The sequence below is a fragment of the Drosophila subobscura genome, chromosome U, assembly GCF_008121235.1.
Source record: "Drosophila subobscura isolate 14011-0131.10 chromosome U, UCBerk_Dsub_1.0, whole genome shotgun sequence".
Classification (NCBI taxonomy): domain Eukaryota; kingdom Metazoa; phylum Arthropoda; class Insecta; order Diptera; family Drosophilidae; genus Drosophila; species Drosophila subobscura.
The window spans coordinates 19,339,321-19,364,495 of record NC_048534.1 but is presented as its reverse complement, the minus strand read 5'-3'; the positions used below and the strand labels follow the sequence as shown (position 1 = coordinate 19,364,495).

Below are 25,175 nucleotides of genomic sequence, written 5' to 3'. Positions count from 1 at the left end.
GGGTGCTAAGAGTGTATTAAGTTTCGGCTTGGGGAATTTCAGAGCGATGCGATCGCTTGGAGAACTTCCCTCAAACATTTAAGGGAGTTTTTAGCAATTTTTTTGATTATTTATAGAAGAGCTTAAAATTTTCCTAACGATTGGGCATTTTTTTTGAGAGTTCTTGAGTTCTTTGAGAGTTATTGATAATTATCTTCAACTAAATCGGATTTTCTTATTCAAACATGAGATCTCTTCTTTATTTATGGTGTTCCTTAAGGCTTATCCATGAGGAAACCACATTCCTTATCTATTCTATCCAGAATTCTTGGAACTTGCCAACTTTTTGTATATTTTCTTTTCGATTTTTAAACATTATTATTCGCATTATAGATGCGGCACCCGTCTCCGCTGTATTCATAAGCTTTGCTGTTGTTGTCCATTCAACTGTTGTTGTTGTAGCCACAAAAGGATCGTAACAAATCTCAAAAAATTGATAAACGTTTAGGTGCTCGCTGCTCGCTGCTCACTCTCATTTTTGCAGCTCTCCAGGAGGGTGGAGAGGTCGCATTTGCGATGGCCATCGTCCACTTTTGACTGCCTCCCTCTGTGAGGCATGCCCCGAGAGAGTGTCTGCTCTGAGTCGCTGATCTGAGACTCGGATGTGTGGGCGTTCGTGTGAAACTAATGTCGCACTTGGGCCCCCATTCCCATCGATGCCATTTAAAAACAAACAAGGCAATGCAATGACATGGCCACAGTGGGACCGGGAGCTATATTTAATGGGATTTAGAAAGATATGATGCGAAATACTCGTAATGATGTGCCATGGAAGCTTTGGGTAAAAGTTTTAGGGATTAAGGTTATATCATTGGTCGTATATACTTGAGGCTATGATGAGAACTATGATTTTCTTGGGTAAAGAGACGAAGAAAGGGAGCTGAAAGCTGAACGATGATCCATGGAACTGAAAGCCATTTGGTTTGTTTCCTGAAGCGGCATACGTGCCGTGATATCCGGATAATCGGGTGCTTAGTTTCACAGTTCATTGTACATTAAATTCCTTCTTTAGATCTTGCAGTTCTTGCCTTTTCTCTCAATTAATTCATTGGGTTATCCAGTGGTTATCCACATTTTATCTCTTCTACCTCTTTGCTATAATTTGGCTTCAGATATATTCCCTTTAATATTATCCAATGATTCCTTTGTAGTTCCTTTACTTCCTTTCTATACTCACACATATTTTGCACCACTGTTGTGTAGATTTTTTCCTTAAGTTCATTTTTGGAGTGGGACTGTTGGACTGTTCGACTGCTGATAGGTTTGTGTAGATCGTGTTGAACGCAGCTTGTTTAGCATGCCAATTAGGCTCCTCTCCGAATGCTCCGCCTGGGAATCGACTGTGCTCCACCTTCGTTTCTCTTTCTCCTTCTCCTCCTCCTTCTCCTCTTTTTTTTGTGTGCCGTTTGTCCATCTCAAATGCAAAATCAGCTCGTGCACCAGTCAGCAGCAGCGGCAGCAGCAGCAGCAGCTGGCAAAAAGGTGTTAATTTTGTCTGGCACTGGCACTGGCACTGGCACTGTCGATGCCTTCTCCCTTTGGGCCAGCTCCTTTGGCTGTTTGACTGTGGCGTGGCTCTTCGGTCTTGGCCAAATAGTTTGGTTTTTTGTTTGTTGGCCACGTTATTGCCACAAAAAAGCGCAGAGCCCGAGCGTGCTGGTTCACGGGGGTCATCGTCGTCGTCGATGTGGCAGTTGCAGACCTAATGCCGGATTCTCTTGAAGCCAAACACAATTTGTAGATACATTTTTCACGAATCTTTCTCTGCATTTTTTTTCCTCCTTTTGCCTTTTTTGTGTGCATTAAAATTGGTTTTGATTTACGCTGAGAAACGATGGTAAAACTTGGATTTTTGCTGGCCTCTTTGCTGATCTTTTCGTAAGAGAACTTTTTGCTTTAATCTTCGCTCTACACTTGTGGCTTACCACATATGGGCGTGGCCTATTTACGATTATGATTATGATATCAATGGAGCTCCGCAGTGGAGCCAGCCACCAGCCAGAACTAACATTTAAGTCAAACACAAGAAGGAACGGACAGCAAAGGGGCTGCCGAGGCAGAAGATGATGTTGCTGCTGCCACAGAAGATGTTGCTGGTTGCAGCAGATGCTGCTGCTGATGGGGAGAATTGATGATGGGAAGCGCACATCATGGGGCGAGCGTATGATGGGGCGAATGATGGGGCGCGCATTGGTATTCCCATTTGCCCATTATAACACTTTCACGGCTCGTTTAGCTCGTTCGTTGCTCGCCAAAGCGAATCATCTGCGGTAGATCATCAACAGAGTTAGCCGCCAGAGGAGCACGAGTTCTCCATTCTCCTCCAGAGAGCTCTGGAGAGGCACCTCTTGGTTTGCCGTTCGAGTTCTCCCGCACCCTGGAGGCGTTTGCATGCCATCGTGATTGGTGTGGATCATAGTCTCCATGCTCTAGGTCTCTCCCTCTCTATGTGTGTGTGTGTGTGTGTGCCTGTATCTGTGTGCACGATTCGACACCATCTTTCATTTTAGCCTCAGTTGCAGTCGCAGTCGCAGTTTTAGCCACTTTGCTGCCAGCCCAAGAGAAGCATTTTCAATTAATGGCCACACATTCCACAGGGTATCAAAACAGCACAGAGAGAGAGAGAGAGAGAGAGAGAGAGAACTAGATGAGAAAAAGGATATGGGAATATAAGAACAGAGAGAGAGAGAGACAGAGAGGGAGAGATTTGAAGCCTTAGCCAAAGTGTAACAAATACGCCAATGGCTGAGTGGCGCAGATTTTCGACTACACTAGACAACAGGATTGCTGGTTGGTGAAAAAAATTACCTGAATTTAGGTTTAAAATTTAATTAACTAATAAACTTAAACAAATTACAAATTTACATACATTTTATGACATTTCCAAGATAAAATGTTATACTGAAAATATTCAAATTAAACTGTTGCCTTCGAAGATTTTTTTAAAATAAATAAATGATTTAATTTTAATTCTTTGCAATTTTCAAGGTTAAAAACGATGCGAGACCTCTCTTACGCTGCAAAAATGTGGAAATTTCACAAGTTTGACTCAAGCTAGATCTTCCATTTCCCAATTTTGTAGTGCAGTGCCTTTTTTTCCTGTGCGGCGGCTCAACCGCAGAGCGAAACAAATTGCATCCCAGACAGAGTTTGCTATCGAATCAAAGCAGCAGCAGCAGCAGCAGCTTCGCCAGCATCGGCAGCGGCAGCAGCAGCCGTGCACGACGCCTACAAAAAAAACTGCATTACCTATGCCCCCTTCTCCACTCCCCCCTTGCACACTCTTCTTCTGCATTTCCTGGGCAATCTCTGTGCAGTGCCTTTGCCTGGCTCTCCCATCGCCTGCCCGCTGTTTGGTTCCTTGGGACACGTTTCGTGATTTATGAGGTGCGAATTGCATTGAAATCATTTTGGCTTTTGCCTTTGACTCCCACTTGCCTACAATGCGCCCCTACCCCTGCTCCCTTGCCCCCCGCCGTTCCGCTGCCATATTAAATTGATGCCATGGATATTTTCCATTTTTAAGCCACTTTTCGGGGCTCGATTTGGGTTCGGGCCTGCATAGAAACTGTCTTTTTTTTGGCACCATTTTTGATTGGATTTCGAGTTCTTTCTCCTTCTGATGTATTTCTTATTTGGGTGTTGATTTGTGCTGCTTATGGCATACAATTCGGGAAAGGCAATCGCAGCCCACTTAACCCTAGAAAGTCGATTAGTTTTGGGCAAGGGAATTGGAGTGAAATTATGGCATTAAAAATGTTAATATACGGAATATTTATTGCAAAAGTTAAACGCGACCTTTGCACGTGTCTCGGTAAATGCGGAAGACATGCTCTAATTTGTTGTTAATTGACAATCAGTTCTAGATGAGAATGATGTAAGATTTGGCGGTAGATTAGTGCCAGATGATAAGAAAAAGTGGGTTATAGTGACACGTTTGTTACGGCAAGTCAGTCACCGGTTTTACAGTGAGTGTTTTCTGATGGATTGTAGAGTCTCTGATTCAAAGTTGTAAGTGAAGAAAAATACTATTTTGGAAACACAAAATCCCTCATTCATTTTTCATCTTTTCGGGTGTGCTTAAAAATACAAATAATATTCGTATTTATCATCCTAAACTCTTCATAAACTTTGCTCAAAATCGATTATTTAGTATTTAAAGATAACACATTTTTGGGACATTTATTTCCCAATTACTTACCAATTTTTATTTGCTATAAAATACCAGCTAATGTTTTACTTCTTTTTGTATCTTTTTAGGTGAGTTTGAGATTTCCCATTCCACATTAAATATTTTTGGAGTCCTAAAACACAACATTTAGTGTTTGAATATAATAATTTGTTGTATCTTTTTGGGTAAGTTTTTGGCTGCACATCCACCATATCAGCTTAAACTTGAATTCATTATTTAATGCTGCCTAGCCATTGGCTTTCCAGTGTTAAGACCTCTCTAATGCTGGCTTCCCATTTTAAGGCACCCAAAAGCGGGGCACAATCCTCGATGGCAATTAGTTTTTGGCCACTCATCGTGGCGCAGTGGGAACGAGGCCAGCGGATTGCGACTCATAATTCACTGACGATTCGGCGGCTCAGCGGTTAATATTTTAATTAAAATGTCGCGTGCACTCGAGCCATTATTATTTAGACTGCAAAGCAGCAGCCCCTCTACTTTCTCTTCTTTCTTTCTTTGGTTGCGGTTGCGGTTGCTGCTGCTCTGGCTGTTGCCTGTTATCTTATCAGTGGAGCGGCGACGCTGATATTGCTCATAGATACGCGAGGATAGGGGCACCAATCATCACTCGGCAACGCCATTTTGTGTGCTGCCTTTTCCCCCCACTTTTTTTGAGTATTTTGTGTTTTTTTTCGTGGGTTTTTACGCTCTTTGTGGAGGAGGATGCGGGTATAGGCAGAGGCGGAGGCCCTTTATCGAGAGACCATTTCTGGGCGTCTTTTCACTGGCGATAAAAAGAGTTCTCTGTGCTGTTTCCTCGTGTAACTTTGTAGGTACTTTTGTATATACATATGTTTTCCGTATTTGTTGCATGTATCTGCTGTATCCATGTACTCGTAATATCGCACTTATCGCGGACCATATAAATTTGTGGGCGGACATAAAAACCGCAGAGCAGAGCAGAGCGAGAGAGAGCAAAGTGAGCAAAACTGAATGCAGATAGCACTCAGCAGATATGAGACGAAACGAACGGATAGACGGACGAACGGACGGGATGGACTCTACTGCACAGCGAAATCCGTTTTCAAATATTGTAAAAAGCAAAAGCAAACACAAACACAACAAAAACGAAAACATAAACGCAGTAAAAAGTGGATGCAGAATGAAGGAAAAGCCGATGATTAGAATACACTACAGACGGAAGGAAGTAGAACTTTGTGCTGTTTAATATTATAAATTACTCTTCCATTAATTATCACGTGTTTTAACTTGAATGATGTGCACTTTTGGGTACACGAAAACCTTATACGCAAATACCTTCCAGCTAAAAGTCATTAAAGTTGCATATGCGATATTATTATGCGAACTGCTTTTATGGAACTTGCAACTATTCATTGAACTCAATTGCTTTTGTTACCATTTGTTACCATGTTTTCCTTATCAATTTGATGATTTTTTCTCCCTTCAATCGATGATCTTTTCTCTTTATATTCGATGCACGCTTGTCCCTTCTTTTGACGATCTATTGACCTTTCCTATGAAGCTGCAAAAGCTATCACAATACCAATGTACCCTTCATCAAATAATTACACCCTTTTTGTATAGCACATGAAAGAGTATCAACAGGAGAACATCAGAAAAAGAGCCAAAGAGCGACAGAGGGTGAGTGCAACACACACAAAAAAATAAGTGTTGTAAAATGATGGGAAAATGTTTAATGTTTCAAATGTAAAATGGCGAGAAAAACGGAAGCTGACAACGCCAACTCTACAATGACACTGAGTGATGATGGTCTTTGTATCTTTTTGGTTCTCTGTGGTTGAGTGTGGATAAAAACTGACAATCCTAAACCGCAAAACGCAACGGCATACCCCCCGTTTTCCCCTCTCAGCTTACACCACTTTATGTTAATTTTTCACATTTGTTCCTTTGTTATTTCCATGGATATTTCACTGTTTTTTGTTTCTATTGCTGACAGACCAAAATCAACCATAGATAACATCTGAAAATCTGGGAAATCCCATACCATCTGTCTGTTTCTGATTTTCGCGGCTACTTTTTGATGTTTTTGTGCTGATTAAAATGGGTTAAAAAAAAAGCAGACGCAGAGATTGGTATGCAAATCTCAATTCCCATCTAAAAGTCGTATATCTTTTTTTTTGCATTAGCCGATGGAATGTTGCTGCCTCTTCTCTCCCCCCGTCTCTCTGGAGAGATTCGTATCTCTCCATCCGAGTGTCGCATTAACGACAAATTTTAGTTTTAAGCTTTTAAATTTGTTTTTGGGTGGCTTTTGTTGTTGTGTGTGTGTTTTGTTATCTCGGCTGTGGCCCAAAAGGCAATTTCCATAAATTTCTAAATTTTATTGAATTTTTGTTTCGTTGTTTTTAGCAGATAAAATTGCGTATACGTTGCGTGTGCCCATGGCATGGCTTTCGCGATACGATTTGATTCGAATTTTTTGCGATTGGATTTACGAACGATACAATTTCTGGCATATCTTTTCCTTTGATTCTCTGGGGAAGAGGAGTTGTTGCTTTTTTTTGTATAATTTATGGGGCAGACGCTGACCATATTGTTTATGCAGAGATATTCAGATATGTCTCTGCTTAAGTGCTCACCGATTTTTATATTCATCTGAAGGTGTGATTTCATTTGGATCTTTGTTTGGCATATGAAGTCATCGAGGCGCCGCTTATCGCTGGCACAATCTTTCGCTGGATCTGTGGCTCGGTCTCGGTCTCTGGCGGCGCTCTAAGTGGACCAGTTTTTGAGTTTTTGATGATCGCATTAATTGATTTTTAATAAACGATAAGCAGATGTGCACAGGGGCGTTGTGTAGACGATTAGTGGAACGAGTGGAGGGGTGGATACTTTTTCTGGGAGGTTCTATGGAAGAGAAGAGCTCTGTTGGTGGAAATGATTGGACCTATAAGTGATAGAAAAAATGTTCTTTAATTGGAGAAGGACTTCAGGAGACAGCAATGAGTAACATTTTTGCTAAGAGACGCTGAGAGAGAGATACTCCCTTTAGCTACATTTCAGGCAAGAAGGCTTCACAAAAGAATATAATAACATCTAATGAAAAAGAGTTACAGAACCCTGAAAGCATCCTCAGCTAAGGAATTCATTTATAAATACTCCCAAATATTTTTCATCTTTTTCTGGAATCACAACAAATTAATGTTCCAGTTTAAGAAGTTGCTAGAAAATCACAGCACATGTGGCAAATTCTAATTTGAACAAACGACTTGTATTGCCAACATGTATTTGATGAATATTCGATGATTTTCCCACTATTTTCGTGTTTTTACGATTAATAAGTGATCAATAAATGTGTAGAAAATTGAAGTCTTCCTGCAACTTGTGATAATTTGATTGAATTCCCCCCTACTCAACTCTTTCAAGTAGTTTTGTGTTTAGTTTTTGTTATATTCCCCCATTTCCATACACTTTTAAAGCGAATAACTACAATCTCTGGCCATTTCCATTCCCTTGCTGCTCTTTAGAGAGATGTGTCCCTCTGGTTGATGGTCGCCTTAACTGAACGTTGATTTGCCAATGCGATAATTGGCCAGCATCCAGCATGCAGCGTGCAGCAAGCAGGCAGCACTCTGTGGTCATCTCTCTCCCATGAGGTGCCAGAGCCAGTGCCACATGAGTCTGTGTCTCTCGGTGTGTGTGTGTGTGTGTGGCATTCCATGCAAGCCAAAGGCGAAAGGTGGAAAGAAAATGCAAATTGCCACAGAAGCAGCAACAGACACACAGACACACGGGGAAACCAGTTTCCCCTGGAGAAACTTGCTCTGAAACCCCCCCAAAGGACCAGATAGCGTCGCTCTCTGCCTCTCTCTTTCTTACATTTCCCGTTGACCAACACTGGTCTCTGTGTTCTCCGTGGCTCTGTGGCTGTTGCTGTGGTCTCTTGTCTGATCGACGCACTTTACACTATCTGCCACCGACATCTGCCGCTCTGCGCTGCGCTGTCGCTGCAACCATTTTGAATCAGACCTCGTGAGAGGGGGGACGACCCCCCCTCTTGTGGCACCTCAACATGCTGAGGGCCAACGCTGATTGGTGGGCCCGCGTCGTGGTCGGGTCGTGTGCTGGTTGCCGGTGCCGGTGCGCCGCCCCAATCTGGTTTTACAGCCTCGGCCCACGGGGCCACATCGTTGGCTGCTGCTGGGGGCCTGAATTCCACTTCCACTCGAGTTTTGGGACCGCCTGAGTACGGGTTCGGTCGAGCTGCGGCCTTATCTGCCTTTTTATCGACTGTTCTACGAGTGCTCCATCTCTCTTTCACACAGGTGGAGACTCTGCTTAAGTGCTCTCTCCCTCTCTCTGTTTGATGATCTTCACTTTTGTTGGCGACACATTCTCTGCGGTTCGAAGTCTACAAAATGGTTTGAAATTGATCAAATTTATTGCTCAAGAATCCATCAAATGGCACGCCCCACAACTACACAATTTCTCTTTATCGATTGTGCATTTAAATTGAAATCGCGACGACATTTCCCCTGCACAAAAATTTGCATTTACACATTCCATGCCGCAGAGCATACGGCATTTTTCGCACTTTTATTTGTTGGCTTTTTCACATGCGGTGGCCTGTAATACGTTTGCAGCTGGTTGAGGCTATTGGATCAGGCTATTACAGGTCACTGGGGAAAAATGAAAGGTGTATTGGGGGTTTGGGAAGGCATATTGGACATAGGAGATACGTGGAAGGGTTTAGGATAGAAATATATTCAAGAGTGGATCAGTATTTACATTCAGAACTGAATCCCGAAGAGTATTGGGTGCTAAGGGATACAATTCCATGGGAATACTGAACTCATAAACGACTCTTAAGCATTGCTAAGGTAGTAAAGAATACTGGGAAAGGTAATGGGAAAGATTAAGTCTCTTTTCACACTCAAACAGGAGAATTTGTTTCCATTTTTATTAATATCCAGCGAAATCCAGGGTATCTTTCTTATCGACATCCACTCCTACAGCGCCTCTTTGCTCTTGTTTCTTTTTCGTGTTGACAACTCAAATGAAGCTGCCCCTCAGCAGCACGCCTTTCCGCTCCCTGCCTCTCCCTCCCTCCCTCTACCCCTTGCTGGCGGCCACAAAATTGTTGCGCCTCGCTTTGTTTTTTTTGTTGCCTATTTTTTCAACCATTTTTTGTATTTTAGCATTTTGCCAACTGTAGAACATGTGTGGGCGTGGCTGCTGCCTGCCTGCCTGCCTGTTGTTGATGTCTGTTTTTGTTTTTGTTTCCCTTTTTGCATTGGATTTGTTTTTGTGTTATGCGCAAATTGAAAACGCTGACAATATTATCAAAGGTTTTTCAGTTTACACATCAGTGGGCTTTATGGCTGTGGCAGTGCAGGCCCAACCCCAACCCCAATGCCCGTCGTGGGGTATTTTTGAAAAATTATGAATATTCGTTTCTAAATTGCAATTTGATCAACAATTCCCCTGCAATTGTTTTGTTGTTTGTAAATTGAATTTCAATAAAATGTGCCACAGATATCATCCATCCAGTAATTACAATCGAACGCAGAGGCTTACACTGCAGGAGGGGAAAGGGTTTGCGGTTGGACTAGGGGTACATGTGGTTCATGTGTGGCGTAGACCCCTCCCCATTCCGGCGCATTGTGTAATTAGTTGGACCACGTAACGAGCTTCACTCTAGATCTCATTTAATGATTTGTGGCACAGCTTCAACTTTGTTTAGCAGCCGCCTGAAATGTTGGTTTAGTAGCCATGCCGTCTGCCCCCTCTATTGTCTGTCTACCCACTTGTGTTATCCCCTATCCAATCTCATCAGGTGATTACCTGAAGCTGAACACAAAATGGATAAAAAGTAGGCAGAAAAGTGAATTCGTTGTGCGATATTAATGAGCTAAAAAACGGCACAAATATTATTTATTGTTTGTTCGGAGTTGGTTGCTGCTGCTGCTCGGTCTGTACATTTATTTGTCAGTTTTGGTATGTGAATTTATTTGTTGAGTGTGGGAGTTTGCATAAACGTTGGGGAAGATGTATTTTAAGTTAAAATTCTGCTGATTATTAATCAGATAATAGTTTAAAAATTATTGATGGACGGTGAGATTATTCTCAGTATATTTTGAACTGACTGCGTGACTCTGTGTACTCGCTCAGTGTACCCTGATCTCCTTCTAGCTGTGTAAGAGTATATCTTGTCGTACCCTGACTGTCCGTTATTCTTGTACATTTCCTTTATATATTTCTCTACTTATCTTGTTGTTGGGAAAGTGGGCAAAGTGACCTTCGCTTAGTGAGGATCTTCAGAGCGAGATGACGAACTTTTGTCAGTTTCTCCTGGAAATTTCTTAGTGAAGTATTTAAGAACTCTCCTCCCATCATACTTGCGCTCCTGAAAGACTCTCTCTTCATCCAATATTTCACATATTTCCACCCTCTAAGCATTCCTTTTGCCATCTCCCAAAAGCAGTTTCCTCCATTGATAAACCCATAAAATGTCTATGAACATATTTCACAAACATTTTGGTCCATGACTTGCTATCAGATTTCAATCCCAAAAATCTGCAAAAGCTGCAGCAGCAGCTTCTCCTCGTGCCACAGCGAATTATCAGTTAGTTGCAAGCATTTTGCATACTACTTTCCGTTTCTTCCTTCAGGAAATCACGTTGCACAGACACACACAGAAAAGAGTGGAGTGTAAAGGAGCGCGAGGCATGGCGTATGAGCAATATTACATTACGTATACGCAGCGCTTTGGCAACTTTTTGTGGGCTGGGGAGGACCAAAAACTTTGCAACGTCTTTATAGCGCGAATCATGGCTGTATCTGTGTATCTGTGTATGTGTGTGTGTGTGTGTGTGCGTGAGTGCTTTACGTGCCTGTTAATGCAATATTCAAGTGATTGCAGACATTTCCTTAGCCGCCTCCTGCCTGCCTGCCTTGCAGCTGCTCAGTTTTGCTTACAACTTCTTCAGCTGTCACACGAATGAGCAGCCAGGCGGGGCACTCGCAGGGGCAGGGGCAGGGGCAAACGCTTATCTGCCTCACTCAGTGGCAGTGTGCACACTGCCGCCAGACCATGTGCATCTTCAGCTTCCACTTGCTACATGCTACACCCCGAGCCCCTTGCTTGGCTGTAAGTTTTGTTTCCTCTCCCTTTTTATACGAAGCAGCAATCTCTGTGGCACTATCAAGATTCGCATTAAAATGTATCATTTTTGCCTGCCTTGCAACAGCAGCAGCAGCAGCAGAAGCAACAAACATGCACCATCCTGCTGCCTTCTGCTCGTTCTCTTGCTGCTGTTGCTGCTGCATGCATCCTCGTCTCTAAAACTTCGTAATCAACTCGTAATGACAATGCATAATAGCTGACTCTTCTGCCTGCATCCTGACTGCCTGCCTGCCTGCCTGCCTGCCTGCTGCTTGCCTCCTTGTTGTGTGTTTGATTGTGTGTGTGGGTGTGTGCGCTTTCCTTGAAGCAGGATGCAATCGATGCACTGGAAGAAATTTGAGATGATTTTGGAAGTCAAATAAGGGTGAAGGAACAGATCTGGGTATAAAGTATTTTGATTTAAGCAGGAAAAGCGGCGAAGATTTGTAACAAGAGATTGTTGGAATTTTATACAGATTTTTGAAGGAATATAAAATATTATTATGGGTAAAGATTCCCTATCTGATTTACATTTCATTCTCTATTGTATTCGGAAATTGCTGTCGGGATCTGCATAAAAAACTCAGTAATGGGCATTTATGGCTGCCATTCTGTTGAAACCTTTATAAGTTCTGCAAAGCTGTTGGCAAGATTTTATCTATTCATCAAAAATATCTCTCTCGACTTCCGCCTTTATCTGTTGATTTCCCCAAAAACTCATTAACTTAACGATCCCTTAAACCACATTTTTTGCAACTAACGTACGTGCTTTAGCCACAAATCCGATTCACAGCTCTCTAATGTTCCTGTAGAACAAGTTCCATCATAATGCCATAACTTTTCCTTTGGTTTCTCTCAGTTATAGTACTCGTTCTCTCTCTCTCTCTCTCTGTCTCGCGTCTCTCTGCTTTCTTATCGCTCGCTTTACGTTTCATAAAATTTTGTTGGCTCTTCGGAAAAGAGAAAAGAGTTTTTTTTTGTGTTGCTTCTTCTTGGTGTTGGAAATATTCAACATTTTAGCACCATTTTGCGAGTCATGAATCATGCGAATGGCTTCAGATTCTGATTAAGTTAGCGAGAGTCACTGCCTGAGAAAGTATTAAAATACTTTTGCTTAGTCGGCGGGTGCTCTATCAGGAGGTACGAAGGGGTTTTATCTGGGCTAAAGGAAGTCCCACGTTGCTCTTAATCTGCCATACCCCCCGGTATGTAGCACTTCTTAATGATTTATCAGCTGTACGTGGACTAGCCCCAGTTGCTCAGGGAAATTCTTCTTATCAGAAGCGCACGAAGCATTTCAGGTGCTCCAAATGCAGGGGAACAGGGTAGAAGGAGAAGGAGAACAACAACAAATAACAGCAATACACGGAACTCAAATGAAAACTTTGGCAAAGCTCAGGCTCTCGCTGTCTCTCTCTCGTGGGCTCCTGTTCTGCCGCCCTCTCTGCGTCTGGAGTTCCTTTTGGGGTTTGTTTTGCTTTCTTTTTTATTTGAGGACACAAAAATTCGGTAAGGGTATTTCTGTAAATGTTTTGTATATTAAATGGAAATGTGTGTTCTCCTCTCATTTCCCGGTCTTTATAGACATTTCCAATACCATTTAATCGTGCTTTGCAAAACATCTTCCATTGCTTCCATCCAAGTAGATTTTTCCAAGGCGATTTCCCTCTTTAATGATCATTCTTCAACTATTTTTTAACTCTCCATTGTAGATTTAGCTGCTATAATGTCGCCAGACCTTTCTGTAAGCCAACAGCTGATCCACTAAAAGTAGTCAGCAGCTCTCACAAGTACCCTCAACAGTCTCCTTCTCGTATTTGTCTTGCATTTTGGGCTCTGCCTCTGCTGCCGTCTGCTCTCTCCCTCTCTATTTGCGTGAATATTTGTTTTTGTTTTTATTTTATTTGTATTTGCATTTGCATTTGTGTTTGTTCTTGTACACTTCTTTTTGGTTGTGTTTGTTAATACGTTTTGATTGCCTTCTGCCTCTGCCACCCCTCGCTCAACTGCTGTTGCTGCTGTTGCTGCTGCTGCTGTCTGGCTTGCTCTCTCTCTCTCCTCTCCCCACTCTTACTCTCTCAAACACTTTTTATGTTGTTGTTCTCTACTTCGCTCTCTTTGGCCGGCTTTTGACTGCTGCCTGTAAGTGTGTGTGAGTGTTTGCGTGGTTTTTATGTTGTTGTTTATCTTTGAGGCTGTTTTTATTTTGCGTACACTCCACACACACACACAGAAACACAAATACACAAACAATCAAACACACACAAAAACACTCCTTCCTTTCGTTTTTGCTCCTTTTGCATCGTCTTTTTGTTGTTTGCCTTTTTTCGGATTGCTTCGTTTTTGTTTGGCTCGCTCTCTTTCTCTCTCTTTGTTGGCTTTCTATTCTGCTGAGCGCCTGTTCGATGCCGGTCGCGAAACTCAACAAAAACACAAACAAAGTAACGGTCGGCCGCACGGGAGAAGGAACCACAGCCGCCAGGTGGTGGTGTGTCCGCGTTGGCATCCTTAAGCTAAGGAGTGACAGAGTCAGCATAAGAAGTCCCGTTTGGAATGAGTTTAGCCTTGAAATGAGCAGAACTTTTTGTGGGGATGGTGGAGACGCAAGAAATGGTGGGAATGTTAGCATTAGCGTAGGTAAAGGATAATGGGATGTGAATTAATTTTTTGAAGAGAAATTAATTCGAGAATTAGTTATTGAAAATAAAATAAAGTATTAGGAAAATGAAAACTGCTATGAAAATATAGTGGAGATTCAAAGTCGATTCAAAAAAATTTCAAGGAAGATTATATGGAAATTTAATTTCAATTTGCAGAAGATTTGATAGATTTTTGATATTTAGACTTCGTATAGAAAATAGATTGAAAATTCAATGGAGATTCCAAGGAAAACTCCAGACAACGCTTCGAGAAGATTCAATGGGCATTGAAATCCTACAATTTCTAGAAGATTTTATGGAAATGCAAAGAATAATTATTTTACAATTATTTTGAGATTGCTAAACTAATTTTTTCTGTTTTCTATTTTCCTCAAATAATTTTTTAAAGTTTTCTGCTGCTCAGATGTATGACTAGTTCCATTTACGAAGATGGACTTTAATCTTCCCTTCCATTTCATACTCCCCATTCAATTCCCTGCCTCTCATGTCTCTCCCCCCTTGTTTAATGTACATTTAAATGCGATTTTAGAGCTGCGATAAGTACAAGAATTATTATATTTTAATACATTTTGGCAGACATTGAGTATCTCAGACAGCCTATCTCCCATCTACTCGTCTTCTCCCTTCTTAATGCTCTCTCAAGTTTGGCTGAAACAGCAGAAATATTGTTGTGGCCCCCTCGGAGATCCTAGGCCTTCGTTATGGGGTTTTGATTTGTTGTCACAGCTGAATCGGCAGTTTTTGTGTGCCGCTTTTATGGGCTAATAAGCGGGGTCTCCCATCCACTATTACTCCCTCTGCGGCTGCTCTTTCTCCTCTTCCTCCTACACCCTCATTAGCTGCCCTTAAAAGCAAAATTTGTCAACTTTATCTCCCGCTCTCTTTTCCATCCATCTGTCTATATTCTCCACTCTTGATTCTGCCCCCACGCAACTTTCGTAGCTAATAAACTAAACAATAGTAGCTATTATATGGGCATGTGACTATAGGACAGTGTTAGGCATACACACAGACAAAAGAAATGATAACGAAAGTAAACGAACAGTCTAGGGTCTAGGATGTCCTTTTACAGAGAAAAAAACCATAAAAAACGAAAAGAGATAAACGTCCCATAAATTAAATAGTGCCGCAGATTCATTTGAAAGGGACGGGATGAAACACTTGCTTGAGGGATGTTTGACCAGATTCATTTGAAAGGGGCTGGATGAAACACTTGCTTGAGGGATGTTTGAATCGTTGTAGGGACCCAAATCACATAAGCAGGGAGAGAGGGATAGTTGTTTGATGCTTGTAGGTAACCAATCATATAAGCAGAGAGAGATGGATAGTTGTTTGATGGTTGCTGTCCAGGATTATTGATCATGGATTTTTGACAAAGTTAGTTCACATTTTGTCCGCTAGGGGCGCCACAAAAGTAGTAGGGATTTAGGGGGTTGGTACCCAAGGTAAAATTCTCACCAGGGGGCGCCACATCGGAAAAGTGGTTCATGAACGCGATATTCGAGTAAATTGACACAAGGGGGCTCCACATCGGTGAAAGTGGTTTATGATCTCGATATTCGAGTGCATTCTCACTACTTGGCGCTAGTGTTGCCTGCTATGGGATATTCTGCTTAGCAAGGATCGTTACTACCATTAACATTCCTATTAAGAAATAAATTCTTATAGGATCTGTTACTTACATGATCATGCTAAAATACATACTTTTAGGATATTTATTAACATTACATTGTGAATATATGTAAATGCTTTCTGGATCTAATATTTAGCCAAGCATATGGAAATATTGCATGGTAAGAGCTCACAACAAGGATGGAGTCATAAAGGATGAGAAGACAAAAATTAATTAATTCGACTTATAGTAAATATACTACACTCCTATATCGAATGCTACTTTGTGGCGAGTCTAAACCAATCCCCTAAATCCCTACTACTTTTGTGGCGCCCCTAGCGGACAAAATGTGAACTAACTTTGTCAAAAATCCATGATCAATAATCCTGGACAGCAACCATCAAACAACTATCCATCTCTCTCTGCTTATATGATTGGTTACCTACAAGCATCAAACAACTATCCCTCTCTCCCTGCTTATGTGATTTGGGTCCCTACAACGATTCAAACATCCCTCAAGCAAGTGTTTCATCCAGCCCCTTTCAAATGAATCTGGTCAAACATCCCTCAAGCAAGTGTTTCATCCCGTCCCTTTCAAATGAATCTGCGGCACTATTTAATTTATGGGACGTTTATCTCTTTTCGTTTTTTATGGTTTTTTTCTCTGTAAAAGGACATCCTAGACCCTAGACTGTTCGTTTACTTTCGTTATCATTTCTTTTGTCTGTGTGTATGCCTAACACTGTCCTATAGTCACATGCCCATATAATAGCTACTCACAGCTACAAGCCTTATCATAAACTATTGGATTCTAAACTGAGATGGACGACCTCGAAATTATTTTTATAAACTCGCAACCTGAGGCAGCTATAGATCTGGACACCCAGCCCGACTCCGTGGACCTTTCGCAGATATTCGGAATTAAAACGCAAGAATATATAATGCAAGGGAACGTCTTAAGTGATATTGTATGGGATGATAGTCTCGATGACCTAATGACTGCTGCTCCGATTGACGAAATTCAAACATTCAACTTCCCGGATGATGACAGTATATTCGATTTGGTCGATGATAATGACGAAGGGGGCAAAAAACGATTCGAGGAACTTCTTCGCGACGAAGATAATGCCGATTTAATAGCTGCGGTAGAAAGAGCCGAAACGAAATTTTAATAATATTCTTATTTATGTTTAATACAATTAATTTATGTATTTTTCTACAAATAATATATAATAAATACAATATAAATTTAAAACAATATTTATTTTCAATGGATAGTTTTTTTTTACTTTGATTGGTGCAAATTTCACTCTAACAAGAGACTCATAGGATTCGTTTCCAACATGGTTTTTTCTAATAGAGGATTCCACAAAAAGAAGAAGTAGATTTTAGGTAGAATGCCGGGGAGGTTTTTGAAACAGGTTTGGAAAAGATAACAGAACCTTTGTTCATTCAACGGTCAAGTGAGTGCCAGATAAATAGAACCTCATGGATGCACAAATCCCTTAGTCCTATTCTAATAGTGAAAGTGGTTGCAAGTGGTTAGTGATAAAAAAAAAATAAAATAAAAAAAAAAAAATGGAATCTAAAATTGTGTGTGATCAATGCTCTAAGTCCTTTAAATTAAAAGAATGGTATGCTCATTATGAGGAATGCTCGAACCGTTTAAATGCTTTTGAAGTACTTATGACCAAAGGGTCAAGCGATCAAGAAGCATCAACGTCAGGCGCATCAAAACGTCGTAGATTGGAGACTTCTATTGAAAAACCCACTATCACCTGTACAACTTGCGGTGAAAGTTACCCAACGTCCAGGGAAATGCGTCATATAATGTCAGAGAAACATAAGAATGCAACAGCAGCGCAACTCGAAGATAATGAAAATGTTATCGTAATTTCAACAGAGTCACGATTTCCGTTAAAATCATATCGTGTTCGCTCTGATAAAAGTGACCGGCTCGATTTAAAAGAATTTTATAATGATTGCAAAGCGGACTTAACCAAATTAGTGCGTTACTGTATGAGTGAGTACGGGTCGGCTAAGTTCAATCTAAAAGTATATGGACTGTATGTCAAACAAACAGATGATGAAACCTTATCGGAAACGATGAAGCATTTCGTGACATCATATAAGTCTATATATGCAAATGATGAGATTGATGAACATCTAAATGAGGCCGTTGACCTTTTAATCACTCTAAGTAGTGAATTCCAGGAGAAGGATTCAGGTTGGGCAATAAAAAAAATTTGAATATTTTGAGCTGACAATAATTAAATTGGAGCATATCGCTGTAAATAGATTTATACCAGCTCCCAATAAAATAAAATCTCGAAATGCATTAATAAATGTTAAAAATGAAGATGATTATTGCTTCAAGTGGTCAATTTTAGCATCATTTGCATATAGGCGGCACTTGAGCACTACATTCTCAACTGCAAACCAAAAAAAAAAAATCGCGAGATAAGTTAACAAACCCTTCATATTATCGAATGATAGACATCAGACAAGACATAATTTGCTATGACGACGGAGTGAGACTGGATTTTTCTGGGATTGAGTTTCCAATCACAAACAAAGGAATAAAGAGATTTGAATTATCCAATCCTAATATTAGCATAAATGTGTATGAAATCGATGACAATGGAAAGAACGTAGTAGGACCAACAGTGAGGACTAAAGGAATTCGAGGACATCACATCAACCTATTAGGAATTAATAATGACTCTTTGCAAATGATGCATTATGCCTATATAACGTGCATGAAAAAATTATGCTATTCTCAACATAATAAATCCCATTGCTCTGCATATTTTTGTGAAAATTGCTTTACAATTTTATACTACCACAAATACCACCCATGACAATAAAGAGTGCGGAAAAGTTGCTGCACAATATCCTACTCCAAATACCAAAACGGTTTTAAAAGTTTCATCAAAAACTATCTCCCCTGTGGTCATTTATGCTGATATCGAAGCTGTATTGGAAAGTTTTCATAGGAATCTGAATGATCCCTTAAAATCATCTACCACTATGGCTCAGAAGCATACGGCATGTGCAGTGTCATTTTATGTTGTACATAACTATAATCATCATTTAAAATGAGATGTGGACATATGAAGGTAAATATTATCATAATCTAAAGGTAGTAAAACAGTTAAAACATTAAGATTTACGCTATTTCAGGACCAGATTGTATCGATCAATTCTGCCAAGTGCTTCGATCGAAAACCATGGGACTTTATGAGAAGTACTGGTTATCCGCTAAAAAACCAATCTACGAGTTCAACATTTGGGATGAGGACTATCAGGAACATGGAGAGTGCTATGCCTGTGATGAGCCCATTTCGACTGACGACCGGGAGAAGTTTTTTAACCAATTCACAGGCCAATATGTAGGTCCTATTCATAAGGTTTGTAAGCAAACATTTAAACTAAGCGATCCTTTTTTTCCGGTAGTTTTTCATAACTTGTCTCGTTATGATATTCATTTATTTGTAACATCAATAAAAGATGAACTTAAGCCCATACCGTGTAACAAAGAGTTATACATTGCGCTAACTCAAATTGTTGAGATTGATTTTTCAAATCATCAACATTATAAAATAAGATACATAGATTCAAATAGATTTTTAAATTCGAGCTTAGAAAAACTTGCTAGTTATATGGATCCATCAAATTTTAAAATTTTAAAAAACAAGTATCAAGGGGAAAAATTTGATATGCTAAGGCGAAAAGGAGTATTTCCATATGAATATTTAGATAGCTTTAACAAATTTGATGAACCCCAACTACCTTCGAGAGAATTTTTTTTTTCAACTCACTGAGTGATGAGGAGTGTAGTTTAGAAGACTATAATTTTGCTCAGAAGGTTTGGAGAACATTTAATTGCTGCAGTATTCGAGATTATTTGAAATTATACTTAGAAAGCGATGTTTTAATTCTTGCTGATGTGTTTGAAAACTTTAGGAGTATTTGCTCACGAATATATAAGTTAGACCCAATAAATTATGTTACTGCTCCTTCTGTTTCATGGGATGCAATGCTTAAATATACAAAGATAGAATTGGAGCTAGTTAGTGATCCTGATATATATAACTTTTGAAAAACTTCAGTACGCGGAGGGTTAACTCAATGCACTCAACGGTTAGCTACGGCAAATAATAAATATTTAAATGAAAGATTCAGGGCTAGTGAACCTATAAACTATCTAGCGTACATTGATGCTAACAATTTATATGGTTGGGCAATGAGTCAGCCACTTCCGTATTCCAATTTCAAATTTCTAAGTAACGATGAAATTCAATCTTTCAACGCTCTAAGTATATCTGCTTGCGGGGATGTAGGATACATCTTAGAAGTAGATCTGAAATATCCTGATTCTATACACAATAAACATAATAGTTTACCATTCTGCCCCGAAAACAAGATTCCTCCAGGCGGAAAACAATCAAAATTGATAGCGGACTTATCTGATAAAAAGAATTATATATTACATATAAAACAGTTACAGTTATGCATAGAACAAGGGATGATTTTAGAAAAAATATCGCGAGTATTATCTTTTAAGCAATCATGTTGGCTTAAACCCTATATTGATCTAAATACATCCCATAGAAAAGTAGCTAAGAATGAGTTTGAGATAAACTTTTTTATAAATTAATGGTTAATGCTGTCTACGGTAAAACGATGGAGAATGTAGAAAAGCGACGTGAGGTCGCATTAATTAAACATTATAATTCAAGACAAAATTCCGCAGGGTTTAGACAACGCATAGCTAGACATAATTTTCACAGTGTTGAAATCTTTGGTGAAAATTTAGCTGCCATTGAGTCCACTAAATCAAGAATTTTCTATGATAAACCCATATACATTGGAGTTTGTGTACTAGAACTTTCAAAATGGTTAATGTATGACTATTTCTATAATTTTCATTCTATAAAATGCCCATCATCAAAAATACTCTACATGGATACAGATTCATTTATTATATCATCAAAAGAAGATTTTTATCAATTAATTAAAGACAATCCTAGTCGCTTTGATACCTCAAATTACCAAGAGTCAAACATTTTCGGGATAAATCGGGCCAATAACAAAGAACTAGGATTAATGAAAGACGAAAATGCGGGTCGAATAATGACCTCATTTGCAGGGTTAAAAGCGAAAGCATACTCTTATTTAGTTGCCAAAGATAATAGCACTGACCATAACGTCAAAAAGATTAAAGGAGTAAAAAAGTCGGTAGTTAAAAGATTATCACATGCTCAGTATATTGAATGCATTAAACATAAAAACATATTATGGACAGCAGAGAGTAATCAGAAGTAGAGGTCATAAAATTTACACTGAAATTGTAAATAAGATAAGTCTAAATTATAAGGATGACAAAAGATTTATATTATCCGATAATATTTCAACGTTAGCACATAATCACTTTGAAATTGTAAATATTATAGATCCTAGTAATAATGAGCATATATTATAGAAAAATTTAAATTATAAATATCTATAAATATTATGTTTTTTAAACTATTTTGTATATTAAAAAATAAAACGAGATAAAAAAAAAAAAAATTTTTCTTTCTATTCAATTATTTTAATATACTTTTTTATCTATCCAGGAATTATGTGTTTCATCAAACCCTAACCATTTAACAAAAAAACTTGATCCTTCTTTCGTCGGATTATTTTTTCCACTAAGAAAGCATTTTCATCTTTCACTTTTTGAAGTTCTTGTTCATAAAATGATCCTTTAATCATTTCCCCCCATATAGTCTTCCAGTTCATATGTTGCTGGACTGGTAGACTTTACTTTTGAAATTTTAAAAACCTCGGTTGTCCAGTTAGGTTCATATCCCTTTGTAAAAATACCCTTATATTTACTTATTCTAACAGGATCACCAATGGAAAACTTATGTTTAGGGAAAACCTTGCAAATATTATAAGCTGTTTTCAATATAAACTCCTCATTTTGTTTGTTGACATCTACAGGATTCATTTTTATGGTTCGATGATATGAATTATTGTAATCATTCACTAGATCTTTCAAGTTATGAATCCAGGTATGATTTCCCTGCATACTAAACATTTTCCACATACGATTTTTTAATGTTCTATTAAAACGCTCGCAAATAGATGCTTTTAGGTGTGTATATGTATGGTAATGGTTTATGTTATTTGTTTTCATAAGCTCAGTGAAGGATGCATTAAAAAACTCCTTTCCTTGATCAGATTGAATATTTTTAGGTTTATGGTTAGATAGTTTTAATATTTTTTTTCATTGCTGATAGCACATCTAATGCTGTTTTCGACTTAACGGGAGCTGCATATGCATACTTTGAGAATGTATCAATCACGGTTAGCAAATATCTAAATCCTTTATTTTCCTTACAATAGGGTATCATTTCAACTAAGTCGATTTGCCAAGTATCATTAATGCCCATCTGAACGAATTTACGTCGGATAAAGTTTTTTCTGGCAGGCTTATGTATTTCATTCACAACTTGTTGTTTACTCATTTTTATTTTTATTTTTTATTATTGTTTCTGGATGATTGCGTATTCAAAAGTGATTGATTATACTCAAGAACATCGCGTTTTATTTGAATATACATTTTTTTTTTTTTTTCAAAGCATAAACGCGTTAAATCTATTTGAACATTTTTATCATAAGTACCATCCAAGTCAGAGAGTTGAATATCAAATTTTTGTAAAGCAGCACATTTAGGAATAATATTATTATAGTACAGGAATGTAATTTGTTGTTTAAGTATCGTATTCCAACATAAAAATGTTGTAAAAAATATACCTAATCTTAAAAATGATCTCCAGGACTCGCTATCAAATTCAATCTTATTTCCAAACTGATTTATTATAAAAACATACTGCTTATCGGATTTTCTGAATCTAAAATTACATTTAATAGTGGTCAATAGGGGATGATCTATAATTGTATCAGGCATCAAGAAATCATACTGATCAAGTTTTAATTGAATATACTCCTTGTAGGTAATCAACTGCATCCATTCATCTTTGTCCAGTCCAATGAAATTGTTTTTGCTTTGTTGCATCCAGATCATTGGTGTGAATTTTCGTGTAGTTGAAAAGCCGCATTTTAGTTTTAAATTATGTACTACATAATATTCGAGCCCGAAAATGACTTCGTGGTCTTGCTTCTTTCTGGTGGACCTAATTCTTTTTTGCAGCGTGTCCATTAGGGTTGAATGATTTTTTTAAACTAAGAACTCTTGCGGAATTGGGTGGTATATAAAGGGGAAAGATATCACTGATTCATTCAGTTTCTTAAAAAATCTTAAGCCGACATGAACTCGATCGACAGGAATTCAAGCGTGATAGTTGATTTTCAATATCTCTTTGGGAATAATAAACAACTTTTTATTAAAGAATTGGCGTTTATGCAAACCGGATCAGTAACGCCAAACTTCTTTCATTTCAAACCACCATATCATCTAAAATGAATTGGATCATGAAATGATTAAACAGCAGAACATGCACCGTCAGACCATAAATGGATTGGACTGGTCAGATGGTGAAATATCGTATTTAAGTTTAGGTGAAATACTATCACCACTTAACAGATTTAGCACCGTAATAGTACGTGGTGGAATTAAGAAGAAGTTCTTGTCTAAGTATTTTTAACAAATACCATTATTGATATTGATATAGGAAAAAGTCTGACCTTATTTCCAAATTATTATACCAACTGTAGAATTCACAAAAAAAATTCCTCTTAGATGTGCACTAAATAATGTATTCAAGCTTTTTGTTTTCTTGGAAAATTCTAACTATGATTTATACTGTAATGGTGAAACATATGTATAGAATATAAAATCCCAGTATGGAATAAGCGCTTGCATAAAGTAGTTGTTTAAAATTGACTTCTTTAAGCGTATGTTTGGAAGTGATCAACGCAACAGAGGATACACAGAACTTGTTTACTGCAATTATTGCGGTTCTGATACTCATTACGAAAAGAACTGTCACAAAAACGCGATCAGGAGAAACCTAAATAAATTGTTTTTTAAGGATAGAAAATATTATATAAATTTTCAATAAATAAAACTTATTAAAAAAAACATCAGCTATGTTTAAAACAATTTATACATCCTTTTACAATGCTAATTTGTGGTCCTTCAGGGTCTGGAAAGACAACGTTTTTAGAAAATTTAATAAACAATAGGAATGAAATGCTAAGTATTTCAATTGATCGAATACTGTGGTGTTATGGTGAGGAACACGCTAAGCCAAATTTCAATAACATCGAATACTATAAAGGAATTCCTGAACAAATTGAAAATGAAGCGAATGAACCCATTCTTTTAATATTAGATGACTTGATGATGGGGGCATTTAATAAAAATGTATGCGAGCTTTTCACGAGAGGATCTCACCACAGGAACTTATCTGTAATAGTAGTTACACAAAACATCTTTCATAAATCATCACATACGCGAGATATTTCTCTAAACACAAAATACATCGTTGCATTCAAAACCCCAGAGATAAACTGCAATTTCAATGCTTGGCAAGACAAATTTATCCTGAGAACTCTCAGGAGCTATTTAGAATATATAAGGAGGTCACAGATGAGCCACATGGTTATTTACTTATTGACCTTACTCAGGGAATAAATGATCTCCTGAGATTTCGAACAGATATTTTTAATTCTGTGTACACCATTTGCTTTGCTGATGAAAATGGTTTACAAAAAAAGATCTAAATCGATTGAAAGCGAACAAACATTTATTGTATGTGCTCAAAAGGGCCAACCACAAACTTCGAAATGCAATTATAGGTAATTGTGATATTGAGTTGGTGAAAGCATTAGTGGAAATAGTGTTGAACACATTACAAGGAAATCATAAGATATCAAAATCTCAACTATATGCTCTCAAAAAGTATAAAAATGCATTACGTTATATTTCATGTCCAAAACGTTCAATCAATTCCAAGAGAAAAGTTCTAATCCAAAAGGGAGGATTTTTACCAATTCTAATCAGTTCATTGCTCTCGGGGATTTTTGGAAAAATATTAAACAATGCTTAGAAATACGCATCAATTAAGCAAAGTAATTTTAATGCGTCCGAATGCTTATCAAAAACTAATAAAAGGCGGAAATGAAAACGATTTAATAAATATAACATTTTTACCTATTTTAAAATGATAAGAAAACTAGTGACTATAATAAATGGATCAAAATACGTCAAGAATTGTGTTACTATCAAAATAAAAAAAGAAATAAGACAATGGATGTACGACCTAGTCTAAAAACATCACATCCATCATCTAAAACCACTGGAACACAAACACAAGACGACTCAGTCGGGTTTGATGTAATGCCAACAACTGATATTCTTTACAATAAAAAATAATGTTAATCCAAAAAAGGAACTCTCAATAGATAATGAGTCCCATGATTTACCTAATCTCAGCGACGATGAAGATTTAATGCCTGAAAAAACTTTTAAGTCAACGCATAATAAACGTAAAGTAAAGGACACATCATTTTTAGATACTCCATTTGTAG

General features: G+C 38.4%; 1 protein-coding gene and 1 long non-coding RNA gene across 3 annotated transcripts in view; both read left to right on the top strand.

Annotated features, from left to right (window-relative positions):
• LOC117901953 (zinc finger protein ush) overlaps nt 1-25,175 on the top strand; it is an 87,664-nt gene that overhangs the window by 16,390 nt on the left and 46,099 nt on the right. The gene's annotated exons all lie outside the window — the stretch shown is intronic.
• Nucleotides 18,582-18,883, top strand: LOC117901962. Its single transcript, XR_004649348.1, has 2 exons — nt 18,582-18,748; nt 18,813-18,883. It is a non-coding gene; the product is annotated as an uncharacterized LOC117901962 (long non-coding RNA).